This window comes from Struthio camelus, chromosome 1 (genome assembly GCF_040807025.1).
Source record: "Struthio camelus isolate bStrCam1 chromosome 1, bStrCam1.hap1, whole genome shotgun sequence".
In the NCBI taxonomy this organism is placed as follows: domain Eukaryota; kingdom Metazoa; phylum Chordata; class Aves; order Struthioniformes; family Struthionidae; genus Struthio; species Struthio camelus.
Genome location: NC_090942.1, coordinates 33,151,406 through 33,169,277, shown reverse-complemented (window position 1 = coordinate 33,169,277; position 17,872 = coordinate 33,151,406). Strand labels below are relative to the sequence as shown.

Genomic DNA, 17,872 nt, shown 5'->3' with positions numbered 1-17,872 from the left:
ATTTACAACAGTGTTTGGATGCTCTAAATGAGATAAGAACACAATCTTCTAGGCACACAGGCATGCATTACCTTGCCAACAGAATAATATATTTTTTCAATATATGAATTTGTTTTTCATACAATTAAAGTTTTCTCTGAAAATAGACTCAAAGAAGTCTATTCAAGAGTTCTAATATTTATTAAGAGTTGGAAGAAAAAGCATTACAAATTCCAAGACATTTTCAAATTAGATCTTGTATTTGATGCATGAGGGGATGCATGCCTCTAGGCTCATGAAACTCCACAGATCTTTGTGAATCTTGTCATTCTAACTTTAATTACACTGTGATTTTACACCTATTCACACTGCCAAAATCTTCAAAAACTCTCAGAAGCAAAAGACATTTAAATGTCTTTCAGCAGTAAGATCCTGCAAAACAGAACTCACCTTTAACTCTAGGAGTGCTCCATTAAAAATAAATAAATAACAGATGTAACTCTTGTCATGTAAGGCACATTCATAAATCATTTCTGAAGACTGCACTTGAACCTTTCTACAGAAGTATTATATTGATACACAAAATTCTTGGGTAATTAATAGGCTTCAAGGGATATCTGATTATGACTGTACTATACAACAGTATATTTGCATGGCTTACCAGAATATATACAGTATTAACAAAATAAGTTGCATAATTGTTGTACTAAAGCTGTACTGTTAAAAGATTTTTTTCTCCTTTAGGATGAACATGACCATGATTTTCTGCCCCAAGGTAACAACAGCAATATAAGCTTGATAGGAGGGAATACAATAGTCACACCAAAGGTGTATAAAATTAGAACAAGACACATGTCCAGTCAGAACATTACAAAGAGATTCTAGCATATGCTGAAATAACTTTCAAGAAGAATGCTTTAGAGTCTGCAATACATATACGATTACCTTATTTTAAAGAAACACTAAAGACAGACGTTGTATTTTGTTAGAATTTCCTAAACAGCTTCAAATATAAATAGTTTATATATAAAGAACACACTATTAATCTATCCTAAGAATCATGTATTTCTTGAAAGAAAACTCCCTGTACCATTAATCTAAAGTAGAAATCAGTGTATTTGATGAGGAAGACACCAAGATATTCCTTCCTTTACACACAGGCCTTCATGTTTATAACAGTAACACTTTCACTTCCCAGTCTTTTGTATCTTTCTACACCTACTTAGTGGACCTACATACAAAGTATGTTTGCACACCAGCATGATTCTGAGTGACACATAAAAGTGCTGCACCCATGAACGTTAATTAATAAGTATTCATCTTAAAGACAGAAACGATTTGTAACTGAATCTCACGATAAGAAGTTAATCTCACTAACTAAACAGTACACTTACTTCTCCTCTAATTTAGAGGAAGAGAACCTTTTTCCTCATTTTCTAGTAGGCAGGAGAAAAAAAATCCTATTTTGAGATGCACAGTACAGAAATGTTGTTTCTAATGGCTCCTTTTCTCCTTCCATTATCTGCCTAACAGAAGTTGCCTTTTTTTTTTTTTGTTTCTAAACTATATTATATTTTGCCACTCACTTCACGCATACACAGTATTTCCAGCTGGCATCCACTTTAACTTCCAAACATTCTTAGATTGGTTTTCAAATATATTGGTGATACTGAGCTGTCAACCCTTAATTGGTTCAGAAAAAAAACACATGCCATTCTGAGGACAAGTACTTCTTTCCTTATGCTGCTAATATCTATGCACTCTCTCTGAGAAAATTGGATAATTGCTGATTTTCTCTGGAAAGGGAACAGGAAAAGAACTTGTCTTCAAAGATGATATTGTAGCATGAGAGAAGGAGGCAATTTCCTTACCCAGCTTCTATGCCAATTACCAAGCAGTGCAGCTTACAACTCTTAGCTCTTATGGGGAGCTAGCACCTGCCAACTGTCACCAAATCAACAGAAAGAAAGAAACACAGTAACATATATACACAGTTCTGCAGTCAGAGTTAACACAGAAAAGCGCTTTTTTTAAACTGTCTGTCAAAACTATAAGAGAAATATTTCTAAAACTCTGAAAATAAATAATAGTCTGACTTTTATATTACATTGGAACTAAGAAGACATTTAAACACAAAGATCTGGATCATCAATATAAGCAACTGATCTATAACGGATTCCTTCATTGCTTTCAGGCGTTTTCTGAGGCAGCCTTCTAGGTTTAGCTAACTGAAAAACAAGAGTACAACTGTTTCTACATATCTCCATGCAATAATACAAAGTTTTGCAACTAAAAAGCTGCTGCTTATTATAAGTGTCCATATCTTCCTACAAACTGGAAGAAAGGACTGGAAGAAAGCCAATGTCACGCCAGTCTTCCAAAAGGGCAAGGAGGAGGAGCCAGGAAACTACAGGCCTGTCAGCCTCACCTCCATCCCTGGAAAGGTGATGGAACAGCTCCTCCTGGAGGTCCTCACTAAGCATCTGGAGGACAAGAAGGTGATCAGGAGTAGTCAGCATGGATTCACCAAAGGGAAATCATGCTTGACCAATCTGAGAGCCTTCTCTGACGGAATGACTGGCTGGGTAGATGAGGGCAGAGCAGTGGATGTTGTCTACCTGGACTTCAGCAAGGCTTTTGACACTGTCTCCCATCACATCCTCCTAGGTAAGCTCAGGAAGCGTGGGCTAGACGAGTGGACGGTGAGGTGGATGGAGAACTGGCTGGATGGCAGAGCTCAGAGGGTTGTGGTGAATGGCGCAGAGTCAAGTTGGAGGCCTGTGGCTAGTGGTGTCCCCCAAGGCTCAGTCCTGGGTCCAGTCTTGTTCAATATATTCATCAATGACCTGGAGGAAGGGACAGAGTGCACCCTCAGCAAGTTTGCGGATGATACTAAACTGGGGGGAGAGTCTGACACACCAGAAGACTGTGCTGCCATCCAGAGGGACCTGGACAGGCTGGAGAGCTGGGCAGAGAGGAACCTCATGAAGTTCAACAAAGGCAAGTGCAAGGTCCTGCACCTAGGCAGGAATAATCCCATGCAGCAGTACAGGCTGGGGGTTGACCTGCTGGAAAGTAGCTCTGCAGAGAAGGACCTGGGAGTGCTGGTGGACAACAAGTTAAGCACGAGCCAGCAGTGTGCCCTTGTGGCCAAGAAGGCCAATGGTCTCCTGGGGTGCATTAGGCAGAGTGTTGCCAGCAGGTGGAGGGAGGTGATCCTGCCCCTCTCCTCAGCCCTGGGGAGGCCTCACCTGGAGTACTGTGTCCAGTTCTGGACTCCCCAGCGCAAGAAAGACATGGCACTCCTGGAGGGAGTCCAGCGGAGGGCTACCAAGATGATTAGAGGGCTGGAGCACCTTTCCTATGAAGAAAGACTGCAAGAGCTGGGCCTGTTCAGCCTGGAGAAGAGAAGACTGAGAGGCGATCTCATCAACGTGTACAAGTATCTGAAGGGGGAGTGTCAAGAGGATGAGGCCAGCCTCTTCTCCGTGGTGCCCAGTGACAGGACAAGAGGCAATGGGCAGAAACTTGACCACAGGAAGTTCCACCTGAACCTGAGGAAAAACTTCTTCACTGTGAGGGTGACAGAGCATTGGAACAGGTTGCCCAGAGAGGTAGTGGAGTCTCCTTCGCTGGAGATATTCAAAACCCGTCTGGATGTGATCCTGGGCAATATGCTCTAGAGGACCCTGCTTGAGCAGGGAGGTTGGACTGGATGATCTCCAGAGGTCCCTTCCAACCTAAACAATTCTGTGATTCTGTGAAACGGATTGAAAAATAATACAAGTTTATTGGCAGACTATGATTCCCTGCACAGAAGTGGTCTAAATATATTAAGAGTCACAAATGCATGTCAAAAATGTGTCTAGTGTGTCAAATAAAGAAGACCTTATTTGGAAACATTTACTATTTTAGTAGGATAGGTAGGGTAACAGAAGTGTTTAAGATATAAAACCAACAACTGAACAGAAACAGGGCATTTTGTACACACAAAAGTGAAAGGATTTAACAAAAAGCAGTTTTAGCATACTCAGTCAACATACAGCTTCTGCCTGGCTTTAATTAACAAAGTCTCAGATTTTTTTCTGCTGAATCTTCACACAATGATTATAAATAATTATCCTAGAATATTAGTTTATGCCTTTGCTTTGGTTATAAGCTTGTATATTTAACACCAGAAAATTGGTTTTATCTAGTATCATTTTTCATTATTTATATTTGAGATATTTTGAGATGCGATAGGTTTACAGTTCAAATTATGAATTACATATCAAGTTTCTATATTACACACAGGGATCAGGTCAAAGCCCATCATCTTGGATTGGTAAGCCTTTTGACAGGCTGTTGTTCTGAAATTACCATTTTAATTAATAGTAAACATGGCCACAGACTTCAAGAAATAGCCAAGCCCCCTCCAGTTCTCGGGTGTCTGCAACCACTGAGGTTCTCCTTTCAGAAGGAAAGGGACTTTGAAAGATAACTTTTACAGGTAGTTAATTTTCAAACTGGGGGAATTCTGAAGGGCCTGACATGACAACCGCAAGAACAAATGAACATATGAACACTTCCACTATGCACTGAACTCTGTCTCAGCTGTTTTTGAGGTACAGTAAATTTATGAGCAGACCCAATCCAACCCAGAACAAAGTCAGACTATTATCTACTTTAAATCATCACTGAAGTGAGTTTAAGCTCACGCAAACAACTGAGCCGATTTAGAAGTGTCTGTAAGCACTTCCCAGGGCCCAGCTTCTTATCATTCTTTACTCCCAGGAGTGAGATCTAGCTTACTTAAGGGGCTCTCTCCAGGCCTTCAGGAGAACTTCTAGGGACGATGAGAAGCATCCAGTGGGAAAGCCAGGTTTACAAGTTTTAATGGGCCATGAATTCAAATTAAGAGACAAGCATAAGCACAACCAATAGTAAAATACTCGGTAAGAGATAATGTTGGTATGTTCCAGAAAGATTAAACAATGTATTAAAATATTAGGACCCAAAATAACACACTGGCATTTTTTTCCACATGTACTAAGTAAGTTCCCACGGAAAGATCCCAGAGAGCAAGAATGAAACAGAAGAGAAATTAGCATTAAAAAAACTACTCACTGAACAGACATAAAACCACAAACATAAATACATCTTTTATGTATGCATTTTGCAACATCCTACAGAACTGTTCAGAAGCACAGGTGTCTGCGTTCTACAGGCTCCAAAAACTTAAATATTGTTATAATACTGTAAACATCTTCAGTAAGACAGATGTCAATCCAGTCTAAAACTTCTATCTGGATGACAGAGCTTAAAGGTCTAGTGCTAACAGCTGATTTAAAAAAAAAAGGAATTAAGAGAGGTTTAAAATCCACAAGCCCTTACTGAAATTTGTGAAATTTGTGTTCTGCCAAAAAGGACTGCATGATAGAGAAAAGTGACAATTAAGAAGTCTTGGGAAAACTGGATTAACAAGTTGATCATGCCTGAGCAATAACAGCTAGCTCCTGAATTCTCTTTGGAATGATGTCCTCTGTTTTATGAAGGCAGGACTAAAACAGAACTACTTATGAGGTAAAACAAAATTTCCAAAATGTCGTTTGTTAGATACACAGATAATCACATTTCCCTTTAATGGATTTTTCCTTTAAATTATTTTGTAATTTTAGATTATAGTGTCTCTAAGTCAAACAGCCAAATAACTGCTCTTTGGCTGATAGTATCCCCCATCAATCTAGTATCCACACATTAGAGATTTTTCCCTGCATATAGAAAAAGATTAAAAACTCATTAACCATGAAAATCCTTGAAAGATTAGCCAAGAATATCCTAAACATTTGGAGTGCTTTAGCTTAGATAGTTGTAAACAAATATCAAAATATTTCTATCTAGGCATGCACTAAACAGCAAGAGGTTATGCAGAGATAGATGCCAAACTGCGGAAGTGAAAATTACATTTCAAGATGCTCCATATCCTCTACTGTACCTAGACTGATCCACCACTAACAAATTTTTCTTCATGCTGGTCCACAAAGAACGCCTGCAAATGAGTAGTTCTGTAACATAAACTACTATAGGTGCTTCAACAGCATTAAATAATAGCAGGAAAGCAAATTTTGATCAGTTCTCATTGGTTTTGAGTTATGCAATACAGTATAATTTGTCAGAAGCCAAGAAGGCAAATAGATTCCTTCCATATTTTCCTTTCTCCCTGTCACACTAGTACCGGTTAACATTAGCATAAACATAGAAAAAGAGTGTTTGATAAAGCAAAATAAACAAACAAATAAAAAACAGGAAAAATCTTAGTGAATATTTGCAAGCCTTATATAATCACTGTCAGATTAAATATTGTCAGTTAGCAACACTGACAAGGATAAGATCAACCAACAAATGTTCAGCAGGCCATGAAAGCATGCTACATGAACATAAATAAAACCAAAATACTATTTAAGTATATGGTAATATAACAAAAGTATGGTTCTTTCAGAGGTTGTTCTAGCTGGAACAGCCACCCCAAACCTCTGTGTATGCAGTATATGTATAAGCAAGGTATTATATGAAGCTGCTTTTCACTCAAATGTGGTATTTGTATCTGAAGTTAAGTTAATCACTCTGAGGAAAAAAAGTCTTTATATCTTTTGACCTCATCAAATAAGATCTCATAGAAATGGGACAAAACAGGTTTTATGGTTCAACCACATTTAAAGACTGGGTCAGCTGGTTTGTAAAGAACCCAGAGAACATAATACAATACAAGAATGTGAGCGGAAACGGGAACAGCTGGGATTTATTACAAACCTGGGGTTGTTTTTACTACAAAACTTTCTTTATGCCTGTAGGTCTCTGTAGGGACTCGATGGCATTCTGAGCAGGAGACTAAATGCTCCCATTTTCACAAAAACAAAATACTTGATTTAGTCAGATGTCAGATTTATCTTTCTGTATATCTCATCTACATAACGAAGTGCAAATTAATCTTTTCTTCTCAGACATACTACTTTCTCCAAGCCCCAACATCATGTTCTGTAATCACACAGCCTGATAATAAATGAACCAACTTTTCGGTGATGAAAATACAATCACATTTTTTCCTTTTAAAACTGTTTAGTTACTATCTCAAGTACTCTTAAAACTACCACAGATCATAGTTACATTTAAAAAAAAAAAAAACAAAAAAACTATTCAACATTTTTAAACCACTCCACTATCCAAGAAGGAGTTTTAACTGTTTTTACTCCTACTACTGATTTTTCCAAGATGAAACGGACAGAAATACTTCAGATCTCAAGGAAAACCCTCTAGTAATGACTCATTCTTCACTTCTATTGGGTGAAGAAAGGTCCTCAGATGAATAAAAAGAATCCATTATCAGGTATGCATAATTTACTTTTCTTCTTAGTTTCCTTAATACAATGCAGGTACATCAAAGTATTATTCATTTCAAAATTTTAAGAATGCAACTAGTAACTTCTAAACTTATTTACTGGAAGTAATTTTACTGATAGTATCTACTTCTCATTCCTTCTCTAATATTGGGATATCAATTAGAGATGACTTTCTCCCTAAGGCCCCTATCTTCAGATAAAAAGAAGCAAGATCACTGTGTCAGATTTGACAGTTATAAATATTTTTCCACTATGCAGTTTATTTATAATTGTCATTATTTTTTGTCCTATGCTTTCCAGATTCTTATTTTGCAAATAAGAACTGCTTAAAAGGAAGTAAACCAATTTATTAGTGATTTAGAAGAAGTGTTACCTGTGTGTTCATAGTATAAAAAGACAAGAATTTTGAAGGGATTGGGTTGTGTTATGGACCATTCACCATACAAATGTAGTTCTTCAGTTAATGTATCATTAAGCTTTGCCAAAATCTGCTTTCCAATGGGGCAGATCAATATTAAGAAATGGAAGAGCCAGTGCACCAGGATGAAGAGTCAGAGAGCTGAGAAACTTTCTCAGCATTTACTCCATAATTCCAAATATAATCTTTTTTTCTCCTAGACTTGACTTAAAAAAAAGAAAAAAAGTAGTACTGTAACCATCTGGCAAGGCTGAAGGCAAAATGGAAATGGAAGATGTTTAAACAACGAAATATAACTGAGCTATCACCTCAGTTGTTAGAATAAAAGTCAGCATTGGCACTATTCCACTACTACTTCTTTAGTGATATTTTTGCAATAGCTGGCAGATGCTGCACAGTTCTCATATGCTATATAAAGAGTCAAGGAAGAAGTGAAAGCAATCAAAATGAAATTCATACATAATTGTTTAAGCTCAGCTAATATTGCCCTCACATATTAATCAGTCTTCCATTTGTATCTTTCAAAAACAACCTATTACATTCAAGCTGTGAACTCCTTTTGCCATTGTAACAGCCTGATTATGCCTTTTCCAGTGATACCACAGCTGTACATCTACTGTGAATGGCAGAACTGGACACTCTGTCAGTACATTACTATGTTAAAAGTTATTGAAAAAAAAATCACAGGACCAGGAAAATTAAGAGGGAAAAAGTATAATAAAAGGCAAGAACAAAGAGAGGCAGAGTTCAGGAAGTGACAAGATGAAGAGGGAAAAGGTGCATTTCAGAATATCTGCCTTCCCACAACCTACTTCAGCAGCAGTTAGTGCCCCTTTGAGCTCCTTTATAATGAAAAGCTAAAATCAGAACTGTTCAATATTCCAAAGTTCATTTTTATAAAAAAGTTAAACTGAAGAAAGCAGAAGAAAGAAAAGCTGGGCTTCTGACAGTAGTACAAAAGAGTGATGGACTTATTCTTCATAAAAAGAAATATAGAAAACAGAAAATATTTATTTCTAGCTGCTTTTTCTTATCTGTCATAATCACTATTTTCTTCTTGCTTTCAGCAAAAATTTTTGTCTTGAAAATATTTCAGCTAAAAGTATTACTAGCAATTAGTATTAACAGAGAAGCTCCTAACTTCTATTAACAGTAACCTTATTAGGAGATAAATTTTCCTACTAGGAACCAGAAGTTCACTAATAATGGCTTAACACTGTGGGTAAAGGAAAATACAGTTTTGATCTTCAAACATACCAAGTTAATGTATTTCTGTTCAAGTTTTTGAGGTCTTACCAGTGCCAAGACAACTGATGGCCTCTATCAAAATAAAACAAAACAAAACACACACACACACCCCAACAAAGCATAACAGGATTCTCAACTAGCATCTAAAAGGAACAGTTCCTTAAGAAGTATTTAGAATATGAAGCTGTTTCTCTTTTTCCTCTCACAAGAAAAAAAACACAAATTATTTTATTTCTCCTATGCTGTGATTAGGCTTGAAGATGAAAACCCTGAAGAGGAGACTTAGGGAAAAAAACTGTTTGAGAAAGGGTGAATTCATACCGATGTTCATAAAAATCAAGACAGTTTTCAAAAAGAAAAATAAATGGTGTACTCATTACTGCCTCACTTATCACCTAAATTATAAACGCATACTCCAAAAAAAGCACTGGACTTAGCACTGAAGCTAAGAACGGATTTCTTTCCTATATGTGGTAATCTCTAAATTCCTCACCTCACTGCAGGTGATGAGCTAGAACCAGACACTCTTCTGCTTTCCCATGCCTCTGCTTGAGACATGGCACCAAATTATCTCCCTCATTCAGCAGGAAGATTAGCACATGGTAACAAGGTACAATTGTAAGATGTTAATAGCCTGTTCCACTTACCAAGGTTCAGTGTTTGTTTTAAACGTTTACAGCCAGTGTGATCATATTAAATGCATGAGATTTTGTCTGAAAAATACTAGTTTCCTAACATAAGAGTTATATTAATAAAAGGGACCTTTTCTTTACATGAAACTGAAGAGGAATTATTGCTTCAGTACTACAATTCATTACAACAATGTATAAATGTTAACCGCCCTACACACACTGACCAAAACACTGAATCCTCTGTAATTCCCTCCCATAGAATAGATCTATGATATAACATGAAGTCTAACTAATGCATTTGAATCCAATTACCGATGAAAATCTAAAAGGGGAAGCAGTTTGCAATATGAAATATTTCAGTCGGACATCAAACATTCTGTTGGCACAGCTGTCCTTCCGCCTTTCTGATCAGACTGTATACTAGTACTTTCCCCTCATGAAGGGGAATAGGATAGGATTATAGGATAATTTGGGTTGTAAGGGACCTCAGGAGGTCTCTAGTCCAACCTCCTGCTCAAATCAGTCAGTTATGAGAGGAGAACACATTGCTCAGGGCTTTATCCAGTTAGCTCTTGAAAACTTCCAAGGATGGAGCCTGCACAACTTCTCTGGATAACCTGTTCCAGAGCTTGACTGAATATATCAACACCTTTCCTTGATCTTCGCAAATTATATTCAGCAGTTGTTAAACTGCAGTGCATTACTCCAATTTTACAGAGGAGAAAAACTAATGCAGGAAGAAACTGTTAAAGCACAGCATTCAAATACATGCCTTACTCTGAGTACTCACTTGATCAGGAATCAACAGCACTATCTATCCCATACAGTTTGGCTTGTGTTCAAATATATTGCTAAACTGGAGAGAATGAAGTTGCTTATGGTAATGCAGGATGTTTCCAATAAAGCTAAAAAAACCACGGGTCTCATGACCAAGTCATGATCTCTACACTACAGTCTAACTCCTTTGGATGGGAACACCACAATCTGGCCAATATACGCCAATTATAAAAGGGAACAAACTACAGAAATATAAGCAAAGACCTTGTCAAATACAAACATTTATATTTCTCCATTTCAACATCGCACTGCCCATATGAGTTCATTAGAAGATTCCATAGAGACAAAAATATTTTTACATACCATCTTACATGAATTTCAATATTCAGTCTATGGTATGAATCACAACTCATCCATCCCCCTCATTTCAGATATGAGAGTTACTAAGTTACTGAAAGTAATATTTTATCATAAGGAAAGGGCATGCTTATGCAAACAAAATACTACGGTGTAGTGGTAACTTGTGCAGTGGTGCAGCGGCTGTGTAGTGGTAACTCCACCAATCACAGTTATATTCAGATTTCAATTCAGCAAAAGGCTTACATCCTTATTTTGTAAATGTTTCTCTAAAACAGCTGAACAAAAACATAGAATATAAAACATCAAATGAAAAAACTACATATAATCACAAACGAACCCTAACTCATTAGACATTTGCCACCAGAGAAACCCATAAAACTTACCAGGGTTAAGCAAAATAACTTCATTAAAATAAATAAATAAAATGTTCCAGTCAGAAAACATAATATGCTCCAGTTGGAATTGTTGATCTCTCTTTATAATAAGGCCTATTTAAGTTGCTCAGCATTTCTGATGTTTACTATTACTTACAGCTTTGACAAAGCTTGTATCCTATCCATCTTCCTTGCTTTCTGCTAACATACATACGCAAGCACAACACACACTTACCTGCTTTACTGAAACATTTGTCCACAAGTTCAGTTTTAAGAGAACAATGGAGGGAAAATATATTATTTATTTCAATAAAACAGTCTTTTACTTCAAAAAAATTTTAGTGACTATATTTTGAAGTGAGTAACACTGGGCAGCAGGAGAGCTTTGGGTTAATACTATGTTTTTTCCTGTATTTCTAAAAACATACCAAAAATTAACCGAGTTACAAGAGGACAGTATTGTGTGGTCTCACTGCAGAAGAACAAAAGCCACACTATGGTCTGTGAAAAGGAGTAAAAATTGAGACCAAGCAGAAGTGCAGAAAAAGTGACTGGAGAGTGAGGAAGGAAAGGGAAGGCAGGAACACTGAACTGATCTAGCAAATAAAGAAGAGGAAGCTATGGAGAATAAAGAAAAGTAAATTGAAAGACTGCTGATAAGCAAAATGCCAGGAGACACAGGACCAGCTGAGAAAAGAAACCTGAAAATAAATTTGGAATAGTCAAGACCAAAAAGGTCTAAAAAAATGGAGACTGAGACTGGCTACCTGAGGATAAAGAGACTGTCATTAAGAGACATGTATGAGCGATGCAGGGAAAAGAACTGTGCTTGCAGAGGACGAGCAAAAGAGCCTCCACCCACTGTGACACACTCTTATCAAAGCCCAGAACAGAATGAAAGACTCCAGTGTTTCACCACATCTCCAGTGCCAGAAGCACCTATGGAAATCCACTGGCAAATTATTCCATTCTGCTTTATCAGTGGTATACAGAGGGGACTGCACTATCACTCTCCTCAGTTCAAGAGTAAAGAGCTTTTGCAAAGGATTCAACTTTTCCAATGCTGCTAATGACCACTATGGGCCCAGTACAGATGAAATTTACTTTTAGAGTTGAAAATGTTCTAGGTCTTCTTGGTTTGGTTTTGATTTCTTTTTTTTTTTTTTTATTTTACTTCTCTTAGGTTTTGAGTATATGGGACACATACGCACCTTTCACCCCATAAATGATGGGGAAGAACACTGTTAAGGTTGCAAAATCAACCACTCAAAAGTCATGAAGTGACAGAAACAGCATTGCCTGTGCAATCATAATTCATTTACCTTGAGTGTATACCTTATAATACAATACTTAAATACATAATCATATATACTGCTTCTTCAGAGTTACCTTGCCTCATTCAGTGCACAGGAGGAACATGCACAGAAAGTGAAACAGGAGATTTACGTAGGTAGCACAGGAGCAACATGCACAGAAAATGAAACAGGAGATTTACGTAGGTAGGATCCTCGTCTCACCTACCAAGGAGATAGGAGTGTGTGTAGTGAATGAGGCAGGGCTTGCAGAAGGAAAAATGGACAAGGCTCTATAATATGCCACAAAGGCTCTAAGAGTTAAGACCTCCTTTTTGCATTTCCCCCCCATCCCTCTCACGGTCATGCACACGACTTAAACCAAACTTTCCATAGTCCGTACCTAACTGTGAATTCCTCTTTTTCCTATCCACTCTACAGATATATTCAGATGTGTGGAACCATCCTGGACTGTCACTAAAAGCAGTGGCAGTTGTAACTTCAATGTATATAGAAATATTGCTATTTAAATGAATAGCAGAAGCCTCAAATCAGACACCTAAAATTAGTGAATACATTTTACCTAAACCTCTCTGTACCTCTGTTCACCATTTGCAAAAATCTCATCTTACCTGACATATTTTTTGACAAAGTAACAATTATATATGTAAGGCATTCAGACCACGTAATGATAAGCACTTTAGCAAAGCCCATACAGACATTATCGGTTCTGTCTTCAAAGCAGGGTAATGTGGAGTAAATAAATTATGAGCCCACATAATGACCAATGAGGAAGATAAACAAAAGCAAAATACTGAATTGTGTTAAGTGAGCTCCATCCATCCTGTGCACTGACTGAGGCAGGGTTCCTGTAGAAAAAAAATAGTATGTGATCATGTAGTTAAATAATGTATCAGAGAGACATGCACAGAAAAGCACTTACAATTTCTTTGCTTCATAAACTTTTTAATGATGGTTTTCTTCTACAGAGTGTGTATGCCATACACACCGGAGGATTTAAGATCCTATTAACTTATTTAAGTTCCTGCATTATGATGTAGCTGTGTTGAGTTGTATTGCTTTTTGCTGTCCATCAGAAGTCAAAAATGAAAATCTGCTGTCTGTTTAGAACAGCATTGTAGATAACATAAATATGGAAAAAGACTTTTTTTTTTGCTTAATATCTTATTTGTACTTTTTTCAAGATTTAAGGATGGATGACGTATATTTTGTTGCAACTTCAACTATCACTAAACATAAATGTAAAAACTAAACAACTGATGCAAACGGAGATAATATGTATTCAGAGGGAAACAAACACACAAAAGCTCTACACTATGTAAAGGATCTGCAAAATTAGACAAAGTTATTATTAAATTAGTCTGGGACAGTTTTATTGATACAACAAGGGCCAGAGATCATCCTGACACAAGGATTTCCAGGTTTGCACTGCAAGATAGACATTAAGAAGTTCAGAAAAGAAAAGTGTAGAATTTTTTAAACTTCAAGATACTTCAGAAAGTACCTAAGCACAGCAGAAAGCTTTCAAGTCCTATGTTCATTATTTTTGCTGTTTAACAAGTAATTGTATATGAAAGTAATTTTATATGCTAAGTATACCATATATATTACATACACACATATATAATATACACAAGCATATAGGTATGAATGTATGTGTGTGCGTGTGTATATATATATATATATATATATATATATATACACACACACACATATATATATACACACACACACCCCTCATTTGCTCCTCTGCACAGAATTAAATTGCATTTTTAGGCAATTTTTACCTAAGTTGTACACATCAGTAATTATATAATGGTTTATTTTTAAAACCTGAAAGATACCTTTAAATTTTTTTTAATGGGTTTTAAAATAATAACCATTAAAAATATTCTTAACCCACAGGTCATCATTTACTTTAATTACTAAATGGTCGATCAACTACATAGATAATCTCCTGCACGTCTGATGAGGAATATTAACTAGTGCTTCACAGACCTGAAGGAATTCCTACAGAGCTCCTCGGCCTGCAGCTCAGGCAGCGAGCGCATCCTGGGCGCGCTCAGCCCCTTCAGGTGACTTTTAGCAGAGCTCAGCAACGGCAATGTCGGCAAGTGGTATTTCTGTTCTCACCAGCAGGTGCTACTACAGTCAGCCTGAATTACTGCCATTTATACAAAAGTGCCACAGAAAAGAAGCATAATTAGCATTTTACAAGGAGAAAACAAAGTGAAGCACTATTATTTTTACTGCAAAAAGGAGCGACGAAAAAAATCCTTTTTTTAAACTGTTTATCATTAATGCACCTCAAATCCAAACAAGGAAATAAGACAGAGTAAGGCTGCCTCCGGGGCGTGCAGACTGGCTCCGAAAGACGCCCGTGCAGCAACAGCGGTACTGAAACGATGCTACAAGAACAGAATACAGATACATTCTCCATAAACTGCCAAAATTCATGCCTATGCCAACAGAGAACCAGAAACTAGAATGAGAATTAGGTTTTCTCGGCAATATCCTCACCCAGCTCATGCCAGCGAGCTAGACAGAAGACTGCAGAACAGACACATCGCATTTCGCGTTTTGGCTTATTTTTCTCTCCCTCCCTCCCTCCCCTTCAAGCAGGCGGACTGCACTAGAGAGGGGGCAGCATTCTGCGAAACGCTTACCCAGGGTACGCGGCCCACTTTCTGAGGGTTTCGGGTAACCCAGCCCCCAAAACCGCGGCGAAGAAGTGCGGGCGCCCTCCCGAGGGGCAAGTGCGGGCCCCCACCCGCTTCCCGCGCTGGGGTAACCGCCGCCCCCAACCGCCGCCCCCAACCGCCGCCCGGCAGCGAGCCCCAGCCCCAGCCCCGCCGCGGCGCTGCCACCGAGGGAGAAACGCCACGGCCGAGCCGGGCGAGGGAGCTCCGGGCTCGGCCGCCCGCCCAGCCCGCAGCACCTGCCCCCGCTCCTCCGGGCGGATTTCCAGCCGCGCCGGTGGCAGCCCGCCGCCGTGAACGCACCGCGAAAGTTGACTTGTCGCCGGCGCTCGCCGCCGCGCAAACCCACCCGCGGCGGCGCCCTCCTCCCAGGACCCCCCCACCCCCGGCCCGGCCCCGCTACCTGGAGCTTGCCCCGCTCCCCTAACAACAGCCAGCGCCACGGCGGCTCCTTTTACGCCCACGGCAACTGCCTTTTTTAAAGCCGAGACCCGCTGCGCAAGGCGGGGAGGGAGGCACCACTGCACGCCCGTCCTCGCTACGAAGCGAGCCGTGTCCTACCTGTGTAGTGCTGCTGCACAGCGGCGCTGTCACCTAGAGGCGTCCCGCGGGGCTCCGCCGCGCACACCCGGGAGCCCCCGGCACGGCACGGCACGGCCCGCCGCCCGCGCGCCCGCCTGACAGCCGCCCGCGCGCGCACCGGGGCGCGGGGCCGCGCGGGGAGCGGCGGCGGCTGATTGGACGCGGGTGATGTCACTCGTGCGCGCGCCCGCGCGCGGGAACGCGGGTGTAAAAGGGGGGGGCGTGGGCGAGGGAAGTGTGCGGAGGGGGGAACGGGAGGCTGAAGGGTGGTGGGGGGGGTCCACTCCCGCCGTGCGCCCCGGGACACATGCTGGCACGGGGGACAGCAGCGGGCTGTGACACCCACACCCACACCCCCGGTGAGGCCAGCTCCAGGCTTTCAGATAATAACCCTCCTCTCAGATCAGGAGAGCATTATAAAGGTGACAGGATTTCTCTTAAGCGATAAATCAGGCAGCCTCTATTTATTTTCTGGACTTTGGCTCTTCTAGGCAATAGCAGGATCATATTTCTTAATTCTTCATTATCAAAAAGGCTAGAAGTGTATTTCTAAAAACTCTTCCTTCTTCCTTGCCCTGCAGCGAAAGTCCTGTGGTAATTCCACTTGGGAAATGGCTGCAGGAACTGAAACTCCCATAGGGAAAACAAACATGGCAAAAGACTAGGTAGCGCTCGCGTGAATGCGTGGACAGGAATGTGCCCTGTCCCAAAATAAGTGTGGGACTTCCTGGGCACCTGCTTGGAGGAGGGCAAGCAGGGCCAGCGTGGAGAGATGATGATGCACTGAGGAGCCAAGAACCACGTATTTGTTGAGCACAGCGCCTCCCAAGTGGAAGAGATGAGTTCCCGCTGCGTAAGTGTGCGCAGCACACGTCTTCTGGGGAGCCGGGGCTGAAACCGTGACACTTCACGTCTACCAAGAGTGACCGATAACACACGGCCGTGAGCTGGCAGAGCGCAAATAACGCTTGACAAGGCTATGCCGTTTGCACGGCAGCAAGGAGCAGAGGGTGGAAAAGTTCAGCCAGTCCAAAGCCCTCAAGGCCTGACAGCCCGCAGCCCCTTGTTGCTCCATGCCTCTGTCAAGCTCATGTAGCGATCCTTGCGGTGAGGAGTAACGCCAAAGGGCATCCATTCGCCCTTGTGAGAAATCAGGTCTCTACCAAAGGCGTCCGCAGTATTTTTTTCAGCAGCTTGACTGTAGCCGTAGGGTAAGGAGGGGAGTAAGTCAGGCCTGCTTTAGTTTTCGCCTCAGCCAGCCATCACCTGATCCCCAGCCATCATCTCGGCTAGTTACTGCATGTCTGAAAGATTTTGAACGCGCTCCCCTGAAACAGAAAATACCCCTGACCCTACAGCTTTACAGGCTGCAGATTACCGCAGATGCCGTTATGTCGGTTACAATGAGATCGTACTCTCTCCGTGGCATATGGGTCAGAAGCTTGTTGTTTAAGGAAAAAAATACTTGAACATAAAAAATCCAACCAGAGTCTCATTTAATCGCTCCGGACTTGGAGATTTAGGCCTTTAATTCCTGTGTCTTAATCCAGCACTGAGCAGTGCTTGTGTACACAAACATGCACAAGAGGGGAAGAGCTATCACTAGGGGCATGCGCTTGAAGCAGCAAGGGTGGAGATAAAATTTACACGCCAAGGAGTGAAGTATGTACTACCAAGGGTACAAGGAAATTCGGAAATGAAGGGTGAAGAGGGGAGCATATTAGTGGAAACATGTTAGATGATACATACTGGCAAACAGTGTGCAGTAAAAGAACAGAAGGCATTTTAAATTAAAAAAAGCTTTGAAACGCTGGCGCAGACGTCAGCTGAACCACAGTTTTTAGACCGCTTAGCGGTTTTCTTATAGTGAGGACTGCAAAACCGTTTCAGGCCCCGGCACAGCTCAGCGCAGCCTCAGGACAGCGCTAAATTATATTCAGTTCTAAAACTGCCTCAGGGTGCGTTTTACAGCAAGCAGCGCTAAAACAAGAAAGTCAGCTTTAGGATGAAGATTTGCTGAAGGAGCACCAAACTGCTGAGCATGTCCTCTCAGATGTGCAACACAGACATCTGTATGCTACAGCTGTGTATTTAACATTTAGGGTTAAAGTTCA

General features: G+C 40.4%; 1 protein-coding gene across 4 annotated transcripts in view; it reads right to left on the bottom strand.

The window, feature by feature from the left end:
* CNTN1 (contactin 1) overlaps window positions 1-15,884 on the bottom strand; it is a 260,640-nt gene extending 244,756 nt beyond the window's left edge. For 2 of the 4 annotated variants that reach the window (XM_068933528.1, XM_068933510.1), the window contains exon 1: window positions 15,738-15,855. The gene's annotated coding sequence lies outside the window, so the exon portion shown is untranslated. Of the gene's footprint in view, window positions 1-15,737 lie in introns of all 4 variants that reach the window. The other 2 variants (XM_068933516.1, XM_068933522.1) reach the window with 2 other exon arrangements.
* Between the last annotated feature and the right edge of the window lie 1,988 nt (window positions 15,885-17,872).